Source organism: Miscanthus floridulus, chromosome 17 (genome assembly GCF_019320115.1).
Source record: "Miscanthus floridulus cultivar M001 chromosome 17, ASM1932011v1, whole genome shotgun sequence".
Lineage (NCBI taxonomy): Eukaryota > Viridiplantae > Streptophyta > Magnoliopsida > Poales > Poaceae > Miscanthus > Miscanthus floridulus.
Genome location: NC_089596.1, coordinates 10387070 through 10401566, shown reverse-complemented (window position 1 = coordinate 10401566; position 14497 = coordinate 10387070).

The following is a 14497-nucleotide window of genomic DNA, read 5'->3' as shown; positions in this document are numbered from 1 at the left end:
AGCAGCTGAGAAATGTCATCATTATCCTCGGTGTCGTCAGCTAGCGTGTTCCTAAACACATTATTAACTATGGCCATAGGTTTCGTGTTGACACTAGGTTCCTCGTCAGCATCGTGGATGGCTACATCAGGCATGTCCACATCATCATCGTTTTCATGCGGAACATTCACACCAACCTTGCCATTCATAGTCCATATCGTATAGTTTAGCATGAACCCCCTGGTAATCAAGTACGATTGTATAGACTCAATTTCACAAAAGTTCCTTTGATTCTTGCAATCTTTGCATGGACAAAAGACAGGGTTCCCATTCCCAGCATGGGCTTTGACATCGGTGATAAACTGGCTGACGCCATGCATGTACCGCTTGTGCATTCGGGACAGATGCATCCACTCTCGATCTATCTCTGCACACAAAAAAATATTAAGACAGTAATTACATAGAATTAATAAGAAATCGAGCTTCATGAGCAACAATTGGAGTGTGAAAGTACCATTTTTGGAAAACATTATTGTACACTAATTATTAGAAAATTAAAATTGGTAGCCTCGGTCCTATAAATTGAAAATCATAGTAAAAAACAATTATTGCACAATAATAAAGAACAACTATTCTACTCCATGCCACGTAAAAATGGAGACACTTATTTTAAAAAAGACTAAAATTGGAGACATGATCATGAACAACAATGTAGCTCTAAACAATGCCCATATAAATTGAAAAACGCAGCCCCATAAAAAAATTATTGCACAATAATGAAGAACAATTATTCTACTTCATGCCACATAAAAATGAAGACACTAATTTTTTTTTAAAATGTCTAAAATTGCAGACATGGTCATGAACAACAATGTAGCTCCAAACAATGCGTTGTTATGTGACACATAGATTAATTTTCCCAACAAATTGTAAAAGAATCTACTCTACTTCTAAGAACTAATTATAGCATCACATACTAACAATGATGATCTTGACCACCATGGAATAATTAGCTAGGAATTTAAATATGTTCATAGACACCAACCTTTTGGATGATGGATTCACCACAATTTGAGCCTTGCACAAATGTCCAATTAGAAAAGTGCTCTCTAGAATAGAGAAAGAACTAGAATGAGAATCAAGCAATGTAGCCATCAAAATGAAGCTAATTAAGCAACAAAATCAAAGGAGCAGATGTTTGTTACTAACCTTAAAGCAAAAGATAAAGCCATTCTTCAAAATCCAAGCGCTAGCTTTATGGTGAAGAGCAGCCGCAACAATGGAGGGAAGGGCCCAAACGCACACTTTTGTTCTCGAGATGGAAGAGAGGACGAAGAAGAGGACAGCTGTAGCCTTTTTGTGCTGTAGGCTTATCACCGTCGGTTCTTGGCTAGAACTGACAGTGATAGAGCCCAATCACTATCGGCTCTTAGCTTGAACCGGTAGTGATATGTGGCCATCAAGCAACTGCTGGCTAGAGACACAAACCGGCAGTGATTGTTGTCATCACTGCCGGTTTGATCACATCCCAAATCAATTTTTGGTTTTTAGAGCCAAGAACCGGCAGTGAAGGGTCAACACTGCCGGTTCTCCTAATTTCGGCAGTGATGAGACCGGCAGTGTAGTGCTATTATGTAGTAGTGTAAACTCAAGGCCGCACATAACATACATAGAGACAAACCTGCCAGCTCAGGTCCATAATAGACAACTCGAAGCACCACCGCCGCCGCCACCACCACAGCGAGCCACCCCCAAAAATGAGCCCAACCTAGAAAATCAACTCAACCCACATACACCACTACCCACCATTGGCATGATACTGCCAATAGTCGGAGGCTCTTCAATGGAATTTCAGACAAAAAAACAAAAGAAGTGTGGCAGAACCGCCCGAAATAACACACTTACGGAGGTGCTCGTCTTCCACTAGACACTAGACACCCCGATAGCAAGCAATAGCGGGCGGTATCCATCGAGAACACCCCAAGGGAGGACCCGATAGATCCACGTTTTTCCCAAGGATCCAACATTGAGAATGAGTTACAATACTTGTGCATTTCATACATCAAAGTTTCTTAAAAAGTACATTATTACAATACCAAATGTCAGAGTGTGGAAATGATAAACAGCGAAATTTAGGATAAACATCTAGTGATAAGAACGAGGATCCGTCTGAGCCCACCAGAAGAACCCTTCACACAAAGGTACTTCTCAAGCATCACCTACAACAGGGGTAAATAAACCCTAAGTGCACAATATACTCATAAGACTTATCCGACTAGTGGGAATAATTTCCTGACTCCAAGGAATATGAGAAGCTTTATGGTTTGCTGGTTTATTTTAGCAGAAAGCAATACTAATAGTGAATACTTATTTAGGTTATTATTATTGGCTGCATTAAGTTATTATCTATCCAATCTATATAAGCACCTATTCTACTTTCAAGCAAGAGTTGAGCAATCGGTTCCATTTCATCATCTTTCGTCTTTCAGTTCTTACTACGATGCTAGAGTTAAGACAAGTCGTAATGACTCGGTGGCGATTCACAAACCAATGTGCCCAGCTGGGTGCCCCAAAAACACACGCCGCGCTTGTATCCTAGGCACAAGCAGGACCAACCCATCACTCTCCTGTCCTGGGTGTCTAGGTCCCCGTCCAAACTTGGACTCCAAGCCCCCACTCCTGAGTCTCATACTCAGTGTGGTGCAAGGACCTCAACCTTCTCCGCCTCCCATTAGTCGGTCTGGAAAGAGCCGGATCCGTGACAAGAGAGCAACAAGTCTTCCCTGTGCCCATACCCAAGTATGCGCTTAGGACAATAGATCTGTGACTTGCCTAGCATCCATTGCAATGACCAGTCCTTAATTGGCACGAATAGGGAAAAAGTGTAACCAAGTCATGCCCTGTTGGCCACAGGACACAACCCCTTACACCCACCAGTACCCAAACCATATCCCTGCCTAGTCACTATTTTCCTTTCCACCATTTTATCACGAGTGATCATATTTTATCACCTATTTGCGAGTAATGGCAGGTTACTCACGCTACCGATATCCTAAGCATAGCAGCTACTCGACCTGTACTAGTAGGACTCATGGGTAGATATATTTATGCATGTAGTTTCCATAAAATGCCAGTAACTTAAATGCACATCACATATATATATTCAATGATCATTAAAATAGGGGTTATGCACCGGGGCTTGTCTTGGGCAGGTGATGGGTCAGTAAGGTCAGCACCAATAGGCTCTGGGCTCCCTCCTACACAAGGATCTCCTCCTCACACTCCTCAATCACCTCGTCATACACCTGCTCATCGACGGGCACAAAATCTACCAGCTCATGATCTACATGCATGAAATGATGATGCAATGCTTAGTAATATAGCAACATCAACTCTTAAAATAAAGGTACATCTGTTTAACCACTAAGATAGTGCTACTAACCACAATATTAAGCTATCTATCGTTGCCGATAACTAATTTGACGTAGGGCATACAATATTATAACAACTACATGTATTCTTACTCCTAACGCTAATCTACGCTATATACAATAAAACAAGGGTAATAGCTATTCTATTTCACAACACATTCTAAGGCTATAAATTTATAGCAAGTACATAATAACCTAGCGAGCCTACTGTAAAATTTTTATAGCTATATCCATCCCCAATCTACCACAAAAATTCCTACAATTATTAATCTACATAATACTAAGCCATCTAGTTTGAATTTATGAACCTACCATTGTCACGGCTAACTAAAATCCAACTACACTAACAGGTAGATGGTAATTTTGCGAAGCTAACAAACTTGGTTTCACTATTTTTGGACATCTACAGAATTTACTACAATTTATCAAAGTTCAGCTCATAACTAAATTAAATAAGCATTTCTATTTTACTGGAAATTGAAGAAACCAATTTCTAACTCGCGGCCCAACTCGCACGGCTTGGCCCACAACAGCACGACATGCGCGTGCAGTGCGGCCTAGCCGGACGACGGCCCACGGCGGGAAGGACCCGCGCGCGTCGGTCAAAATGCAGAAACCCCCTCAGACTACTCTGTATTCCCCGCGAGCTCTAAGGCACTATTCCACAAGTCTACGGTTTTATGGTTACGCCCTTGGAATATTCTATCTTTACATCAGCAACACACCCACGGCACCCACACATGCACTAGCGCGGTGGCACTTGCACTAACGGCTGCGCCGGCTGCATCAGCCCTTTCCTGGCCTAACTATAGAGTCGACCCTTACCTAGGAGCGAACACAAAGCGCTGGGCGGTGGAAATGTGAACCGAGACGCTGCAGCGAGGTCGGACCATGATGGCGGGTAACCTGCAGCCACGGTGGGGTGTTCCGGTGAGCGACAGCAAAAATGGAGCAAACAAGTTAGCTAGTGAGCTCAAGGGACTACCCACAGAGATAGTCGAGGCGTCGGTTCGGCCAGAGATGGCCCGAGCCAAGCTAGCCACGTGCACACTAGCGATGCGGCGGCGCATGGCGATGGCACGGCCGCGTCGGGGAAGGCTGGGCTACGGTAACGCTATGGCCGAGGTGCGTAGGGTGCTTAGGAGGGGAAGATGAGGCCAATGGTGCAAGTAATTGCTATGAGGTGCTTAGGGTCCGTGGGTTGCCGACGGTGCAGACCCATCTGGTCTTAAGGACCCGACGGAGTGGCAACCCCAAATTGGGACACTGTGCGGTGGCACAAGTAGCGCGGTGGGGTCGGTTGGGTGGTTGGCTACCTAGTAGAGCTGAGGACATGACTAATTGAATCACGGTACTATCACCATGGCGAATCAAAGGAAATGGCCTCGCCGGCCATGGCGACAGCGGAGACAGGGGGTTTTGGCACGTCTTGGCTCGGCACAGTCATGGCCATCAACGCAAAGTACAAGTGCACACAAACGATGGGGAACAATGAGGTGTGCTCTAGGCGGCTATCTGCACGGCCGAACCCACAAGCCGACAAAGTTTGGTACTATGTCACAACGTATGGCGTCGAACAAGGGAAGCAATAGTGCAACATGACGCCGAAGTGATGGTGGAGCAGGCGGTCGTCCCACGCGCATGCAGCTGTGGCTGGTCAACGGGAGTTGTGCCGCACGTTGGCAATGGACGGCGTGCAGCGCGACTAGGGTACCGTGTGATGCGATGGCGAGGCAGAGCTGCCAGGACCCAGACGCAGTGCGCTTGCGTGCGTGGTGAGTGTCGGGCAGATATGTTCGCTCGAGCAGCAGTGCAGGACCCAGCGCACATCCGGCCAGTGCAGGGCAGGGCGCGGGCGACGTCCCAGATGCAGCACGTCAGCCGCGATGATGTGAATCGCGCGCCAGCGCGTGGTAGCAGGCAGCCAAGGCAGCAGCGCAAGGACCATGCGCGCGATGTGCTTGCACAGGGTGGCAGTGAGGATGCGGTCGGCGCTTTGGCATGCGTTGGGTGAGCCAGCAGCGGCGCCAGGCCGAGCAGCTGCAGTGACCACGCCCAGCGCTGGCTCTGTTCAAAATAGGTGACATGCACGCTTTTTAAAGCTATCACAAAACCCTACCGGAAGGTCCAAACACCAAACCACTTCTTCTATACTCTAGTGGGTACGTAGAGCTATCGACCTATGCCACAACATCACGCTACTTCTTAAGCCGATCTCTCTACAAAAATTGTCAAATGTGGCTTCGTCGACCCATTTTCAACTTATGCAAAATGACTTGACTTCGAATGGTTTCGCATCGAATTCCAATTCTGACCTACTTGATATACTCGCTAGCGAACCTCATCCTCGACCACACATACTTCATTGTCACCTACGAAGTACGTACTACAAACTTTATTAAAGTTCGCATAAACGTTCTACCGCATTTTTATTCGATAAACATTTGCTTAGAATACTAAACAATGTAAAGCGACATGAAATGTAACATTTGTTTCTTGTTTCGGATAAACGTTTCCAGTACCGTACATTGATTTATACTTTATGTTACACACATTTGCACATAAGTAGGATGTTGTTTTAGCAAAAACAGTACAATGTAACACCGAGGGTGTTACAAGAAGGATCACCTCAGGCTTGTCAACAACATAGCAGTCCAAGGCCCAGTGCATTGTACAGATTGGTCGAAGTCACCAATCATCTTCTTAGAGCAAGACCTGCAATTAGAAAGTTACCCTCATACCGACACTATGGTAATCAAGGCCAACATAGCGGGTTGGGAGATCAACAGGGTTCTTATGGACTCTGGAAGCTTAGCAGATATCATCTTTGTTAATGTCTTTGACCAGATGAAACTAAGCAGGACCCAACTGCAGCCTTCGGATTCACCGCTAATCGGTTTCGGGGGAAAGAGGATCAATGCATTAGGGAAAATATCCCTGCCAGTTTCCTTTGGAGGTCAGGAAAATGCAAGAACATAATATGTAACCTTCAACATAGTGGACCTCTATTACCCATACAACGCCATCTTTGGCAGAGGGTTTGGGAACAAGTTCAGCGCAACCATCCATATGGGTTACTTGTGCATGAAGATGCTAGCTTTGCACGGCACAATCACAATACATGGCAGTTAGAAAGAAGCAAGAAACATAGAAAGAGCTATCTATAAATCACAGTGAAACATCAATTCTGTTGATTTAGCAAAGAATACCAAACTAGAACCTTCAGACATGCCGAAGGACAAAACATATCTATCAAGAAGAAACAAAGTCAGTCCCATTGGAAAATGCAGTCCCAAACAGAAAGGTCACTATTGGAGCCAACCTATTGAAGGCAGAAGAAACAGAACTCATAGAAACCTTAGCCAGGAATAAAGACATCTTCACCTGGTCAGCCTCTGACTTGAAGGGAGTCAGGAGGGACATCATACAACATTCCCTTGACATCAACCCCAAGATGAAGCCAAAGAAGCAGCGGCAAAGGAAAATGTCAAAGAATAGAATCTTAGCAGCGAAGGCCGAAGTACAGAGGTTGTTGGACGCAAACATCATCAGAGAAGTCAAGTACTCAAAATGGCTGGCAAATGTAGTATTAGTACCAAAGAAGAATGGAAAGATGAGAATGTGCATAGACTTCACAGATCTCAACAAGGCATGCAAGAAAGATCCATTTCCATTACCAAGGATAGACACCTCCGTCGATAAGGCAGCAAGATGCAAGCGCTTCTCCCTACTGGATTGTTTCTTTGGATATCATCAAATTTGTCTCAAAAGAAGATGAGGAAAAGACAAGTTTCACTGCCCCCTTCAGAACATACTGCTACACCAGAATGCCCGAAGGACTAAAGAATGCAGGCTGGACCTTCGCCAGAATGACGAAGACAGTCCTTGGCCCACAATTATAGAAAAATATCATAGCTTATGTCGATGACATCGTGGTAATGAGTAAGAATGAGGAATATCATATAGCAGATCTAAAACAAACCTTCGCCAACCTCAGGGAAGCAGGACTAAAGCTAAACCTAGAAAAGTGTGTTTTCGGCATCAGCCGAGGAAAGATGCTCGGGTACATCATTGGACTCGAAGGTATTCGGGCCAACCCAGAGAAGACGAAGGCTATAATCTCAATGGTGAAGCCATCAACCAAGAAGGAAGTGCAAAATTTCACGGAAAACATAGCAGCACTGAACAGATTTATCTCAAAATCAGCAGAACGTAGCCTCCTGTTCTTCAAAGCTCTAAGAGATAGAGACAAGGTGGAATGGGGGCTAGAGCAATCGGAGGCCTTCCAGCTACTCAAAAATTACATGGCCAGCAAACTCTTGGTAACAGTACCAGATTTGCAGGCACCACTACTATTATATGTGGCAGCCTCCGGCCACCCAGTTAGCGGAGTACTTGTTCAGGAGAAAGAAGAAGGGTCGAAGGTCATCCAACAGCCTGTCTACTATATCTCAGAAGCCCTATCGGGAGCAAGGCTGAACTATACAGAAATCGAGAAAATTGCATACGATGTACTCATCTCATCAAGAAAACTAAAGCACAACTTCCAAGCACATGAGATCACAGTGCCTCCTTCGCAACCACTCGGAGATGTGTTCAACAACAAAGAAGCCTCCGGAAGAATAGAGAAATAGGCAACAGAATTATCCCAATTTGAAATCAGCTATGTGCCAAGAACAGCAGTAAAATTCCAAGCATTAGCAGACTTTGTGGCAGACTTTGTGTCACTATGGAATACATGATGGTTAACCTAGTTTTGTTAAGTTTGATTAAGCTTGTCAAAAATATTAGCAACATTTATATCTTCAAATAATATTATTATAAAAATATATTCAACGATTCATCTAATAATACTAATTATGTATTATAAATATTAATATTTTTCTTCTATATATTTGATCATAGTTAAAAATGTTTGACTTCTCGCAAAATAAGAATGAGTTAACTCTTGGCTCTTGTGTTCTCTCTTACTATCGTCAAAAAAAATCGAGACCGGAGATCCATGCATGTACGAAGCTAAAAAGAGCTACATCATTATTGGCAGGAAGAGACTAGCTAGCTAGCTAGTGATAATAAGACGTATATTTTATACATATATATATATATATATATATATATATATATATATATATATATATATATATATATATATATATATATATATATATATATATATATATATATATGCGCATGCAATCGTAGGCGCTTATCCGCTTCTGGTGCATTGGGCGTCAAAAGATCGATGATCCACATCGCCACCCACTAATTAAGGACCTCCGGCAGATCATTGGCGCCATCGGAGCAACTCCAGCAGATGCACCTAAATCAGGGTCCCTATATATATTTCTGATTTGGGTGTTTTTTCTTACTTTTGTTGGCCCCTTATTTTGCATCTACTTCAGCAGAAAACCCCAAATCCTTTTGTATGGACACTAACGGCGTCGGAGTGAGGCGGGTAATAAGGCCGCATCCGTACGGGCACGGGGAGGAATGCAGGATAGGGCAGGGGGGCTCCCCAATTCTGCCTCAGGAACGATGTCTGGAGGGTGGATTTGAGTGCCCATCCCAAATTGAAGGCTTTAGTAGTAGGGGCCCTACTGGGGTTGCTATTAGTAAGCAAAAATTGATAGAGGAATACGACATACTAGAGAATAAAAATCTTCGTCCTTTTCATTGTGTCATTCTAGTAGAAGTATATAATAAATTGCACATAAATAACCATGAATTTAATTTGTTCAATTAAAAATTTGAAATAGAAAGGATTGGATATAGACATAGGGATTGTCTGATTGGAGAAGTGGGGGTGACCAAGGAGGGAGTGCGAGGGCGGAGTAAGAGGGTAGATATAGAGGCGTAGTGGGTGATATTTTTGTTATTTTTAGGCGACAAACTAGCGACATTGGATCTTTATCGTGTGGCTACTAAGTCATCTTCTTCCAACGCACGAGGCTGCAACAACGCCCTCTGCTCTTGTCGGTTTGCCCCATCCTTGGCGACCTCCCGGTCACCGTGTCCGGCCCCACCACGCTAACCTGGCATCACTGGGTGGCCATCACCGTGCCTCCCCCGCCCTCCCTAGCCAAACCTCCATCCACCTCCATCTACAGCCGTTGGCGTCCGCTGCCTTTGCTGCTCCACCCCCACGCCCCACCTAGGGATGAAAACGGTACGGATATTTTCCGACCGTATTCGAAACCGAATCCGTTTAGAGGGGTTGAGATCTGTCCGTATCCGAGTCCGGATATCCAACATCCGATACCGTATCCGTATCCGAATACTCAAATCGCATATTTATGATGTCGATATCCAATCGTATCCTATCCGACATAGTTGACACTATCCATATTTGAATCCGAATCCAGACAGAAATATGAAAACAAATGTAATATCGGTGATATCCGTCCGTATCCGATCCGTTTTCATCCCTAGCCCCACCTTCTCCGCCACCTGGTCTGGTCAGTCTATAGGCCAAGGACTCCCCTCTAAGTTTGTCGACCTCTCTCCTCCTATGGACGACAACCCTTCCCCTAAACTCTTCGCCTGAGAGCCCACCAGGATTTTAGAGGACTAAAATCTAGGAGGTGTGGTGATGTGTTTTGGTGCCATAATTAAGCATGGTATTTTGGTATCTTTGTCGCGCTGCATTTAGCCTAAATTAGTTACATTTTGCCAACTAGCGAGCTAACAAATGGTTAAGGCTAGGGCTAATTCACTACTGGACACGGGTTCTTTGCCGAGTGCCCTAAACGCTCGGCAAACCCAAGTTTGCACTCGGCAAAGAGTTTGCCGAGTGTTACACTCGGCAAAGACCCGCCGGCATAGCTTTTGTCGGCAAAGGGTTCTTTGCCGAGTGCAATATATCGGGCACTCGGCAAAGCCTTTGCCGAGTGCCATGTCAGCACTCGGCAAAGAAAAGCTGACCTAACGGAGACTGCCCGTCTGACGTCCCCTTTGCCGAGTGGTGACGTGTCGGGCACTCGGCAAAATATTTTTTTATTTTTTTCCAAAAAATTCTTTGCCGAGTGCCACAGCGTCGGCACTCGGCAAAGTGCCTAATTTTGCCGAGTGCTTTGGACCAGGCACTCGGCAAAGTGCCCAGTTTTGTCGAGTGCCATGACTATATCACTCAGCAAATCTGGGACCTGAGCCGGTTTTGCACAGTTTTGCCCAGTTTTGCCAAGTGTTGTTGTCATGGCACTCGGCAAAGGCACCTTTGCCGAGTGTTACACTCGGCAAAGCTAGAAATTATTCTTTTTTTTGTTTTTTGCTTCCCATCTTTACAGACAAACAAATCACATATTCACAACCATCACATGCCCAGAATCACAATATATATCACATAAATGCCTCGTCCATAGCAATATCCATCACATACACGATATAGATCACAATGTATATCACATCCACATCCATCACAATATCCACATCCAACACAACCATCACAATATCCATCACAGGATCCAACACAAGTCTAAGTCCATGAAACATAAGAAAAGAGACCAATCCAAGGTACCTATTGTCACCCTTGCCACCTGGAGTGTGAAGAAGGGCCACCTGGCCCCCCGGGCTGTGGAGGAGGGCCAGCTGGCCACCCGGACTGTGGAGAAGGGCCAGGTTCACTTGGATGCATCGAGTGGTGCCCTTGAGGAGTCGGGTTCGAACCCGTGGACGGTGGCTGCTCAAAGGAAAAGCGAATTCATGAGTTTCTGCAGGAGGGTCGACAAGCTAAAGCAATAAACAACCATACTCACCGGACTAGGATCAGGAGTACGAACCACTAGAGCGAGGAGCGAAGGTGGCACGGCTATACCCGTCATGTCCTGAAGGTTCGCCATGAACGCGTAAAGGTCCTGTAGCCTATTCTCCTCGGCCTCCCTCCTTCGCTCTTGCTCCGCCTACGAGGCCGAGTGCCTAGCCTCCAGCCTCTGCACCTGGGCCTGCAATATTTCACCCGCAATGTTTCAACAATGCAAAGGCAAGATATATGTAAAAGCAATGAACGATGAATAAAACAGGACTAACCTGGAGTTCCACCACCTGCTGCTGTGCACTCTGCTGCCGAGGTCGTATAGGGAGGGAGGAGCTCGTGCTCCTTGCTCGAATCTGGGAGAGGGTGGGAGTAGAGGCCGTGTCAACTTGGATGTCCGCCATCCAGTACCGGCCGTGCTGCTTCCCTCCTCCAAGCCTCATCACGAGGTCCACATCCAGGGGCTGGGAGGCCGGATCGAAGTCCTCCCCATGGCGTGTGCGAGCCACCGAGGAGTACTCACTGAGCTTGCTGTGGATGCTCGTGTTGGTGTACGCCTCGGGCGGGTCCTCTGGGTTGTAGGTGAGGTCCGGGGCTGTCGCCTTGCCCTTATGTGCTAGGGCATACGCCATGAACTCGTTGCACTCCTGGCCACCATGCGACTGGGACTACGAGGAAAACACCAAGATGATTACAAGTAATGAGAATTGAGCGTTTGAATGAATAAAGAAATAAATATAAAGAGCGTTACCCATGTCTGGGCGTACACGCCGAGGTGGCGATTGCCTTGGTGGTGTGGCACACCACCCATCTGCAGGCGGCAGTCCTGATGGATGTTGTGCTTTTCCATCCACTCATTCGAGCACCACCTGTCGACAATGGCCGCCCAGCAGGCTCGGTCCTTGGCGCACCAATCAGGACACATCTGTAGACCATTAAGTATATAACATGTCAAAAGATAAAATGAAGCCTACCTATTCTTCATGGAAGGAATCAGTATTAATGTTTCGTACTAACCTGGAGGTACTGCTCCTTGGTGAGCATCATGGTCCTGGCCGCCTGCTTCCTCACCACATCACCAAGGACATTCCCGTTGTAGTTGATGATGCACTGGAGCTGCGTCTCGTGGTATAGGTCTGAGAGTCGGTTCCTGCAGACCTTGTCCTGCACTCGCTCTGCCCGACCCTCGTACCCCGGGGCGCACCTGAAGAAGTCCTGCATACATGCATCATGTATCATTTCATTATTTTAAGAACGACCAATGAATACAATAAATTGACCAATGTAGTGTGATGAAGACTTACCCAGTGCTCCTGCTTAATCCACGCCGCCTTGGTGCCTGCGACGTTGTCCGTGGCGAGGGCAAAGTGGTCCCATGTCTAGGGCGGCATAGTCATGTTGCCGTTGGTGCCTGCGACGGTGACCATGCCAGGGTAGTGCTCCCGAATCAAAAGGCTCAGGATGCCATTGATCTGGCATACCTGACCGGCTCTGGACACAACTTCCCAGTTGCTGCACGAGTCATTAAGAAGAATTATTAGTCTCCATTTTGATTGTCAACATGTCATATGAACAAGTAGAGAAAACATGAATGGTTACGTACACGTCACCCACGGGTCGAATCATCGGGCGCTGGTGAACTGGGATCAGCCTCCGCGGGAGGGTCGACGGCCCACGCAAGTAGACGGTCGACCCACTAGAGGAAGAGGAACCCCCTGCTATTGCCGCCTCCTCATGGCCAGACGAAGCGGAACCCCCTGCTATCGCCGCCAAGTCGTCCTCATCCCCCACGGCCGCCCCCTGGTCGCCCTCGTCCCCGGAGGCCACCACCTGGTCCTCCTCGGGCGACAGGGCACGAGGCGTAGGCCTCGTCCTCGGACGGCCATGGGGGCAGCTGGTCCTAGTCCTCCTCGTCGATGTCTCCGCCGGCGGCTCCTCGTCCTCCTGAGCGGGGGTGTCGCGTAGAGCGAGTGGAGATGCGTCTGCCTACCCCTAGGCATTTTGTCGAGTTCCTGCAATTACAAAGATGCAAAATGCATTTGTAAGTCCTTATAAAGAGATGGAAAATGAACGAAACATAATTGCAAATTAATAATAATAATAATATAGTATTACATGAATTAGAAATAATCTCCCTCGTCATCATCTCCCTCGTTGTCATCATCTCCCTTGTTGTCATCGGCATCACTATCAATATTGTCAAAAAAATCAACCTCATCTCCAACGTTGTCATCATTGTCATCGCCTAAACGTAATCGCTCAAGCATTTGTAAGTCGTTGGCATTTTGCACCTCATCTCCATTGTCCCAATCTCCATCGTCCTCATTAATGTCATTGTGTACTTCCATGCCCATCAGCGAAGACATGTCTATGTCAAACCTCCCTTCTAGCCCCTCTGGTTGATAGAACTCTCCATCGTATGTGTTTGGGTCAAAGTTGTAATCCTCATCGTTCGGGACAGGCACTTTACCGTGCGGTGATACCTTGTGCACAAGGTACCAGCCTGTAAGATTAGGGTCTTTTTGGCACGCCCATGGGAGATAATAAACTTGCGTGGCCTGTTGAGCCACAATATAGACATCGTCGCCTCGATAGACGGAATCCTGCCGAATTTCGACTTGCCCAAGCTCAGGGGTCATTCTCGTTATATCAGGATCGAACCAATGGCATTTGAATACGACTGGGTTAAGAGGTTTGCGACCCTCAAATATGAGCTCGTATATTTCTTTAACTATGCCGTAGTAGTCGCAGTCATCGGTGCTAGGCGTACAAACTCCGGTATTCGTGGTTCTTCAGTTTGGGCGACTCTGTTCGTGTCTTGTTGTGTGAAAGCGATATCCATTCACATCATAAATGGTAAATGACTTGACCTTATAGGCGAAGCCATTGGCAACCTGTCTCAACTCATCACTCATTTTTGCATCCGTGCTGGCCTACAAGGTGAGGCCAGATAGATCGTTACATTACTCACTCGTACGAGCAAAGTGGTGAGTCAAAGATAGAACGAGGTAAATTGGATGGTACCTTCTTACTAAACTAGAAAATGAAATTGGGCACACCATCTTTGAGAAGGCTATCTTGTTCTTGAGGGGAAGGAGCCCAATCCTCTTGCCAGTACTTATCCAAAAATTCCCTGAAAAAACGAGAGACAAGGGGGTTGGATGGATGGAGGATAGTGATGGCGTATGTAACAAGCTCATTGAGAACTTACCGCAAATACGGGTTCACTTCATCAAGGTTCAACAACACATACAACATGATAGTGCGCCACTCATCATACTGCAAGGTCTTGGTCCTCGATGCGCTTGTGCTTTTGAGTTGCCCTTTGAAAAGGCTGAGG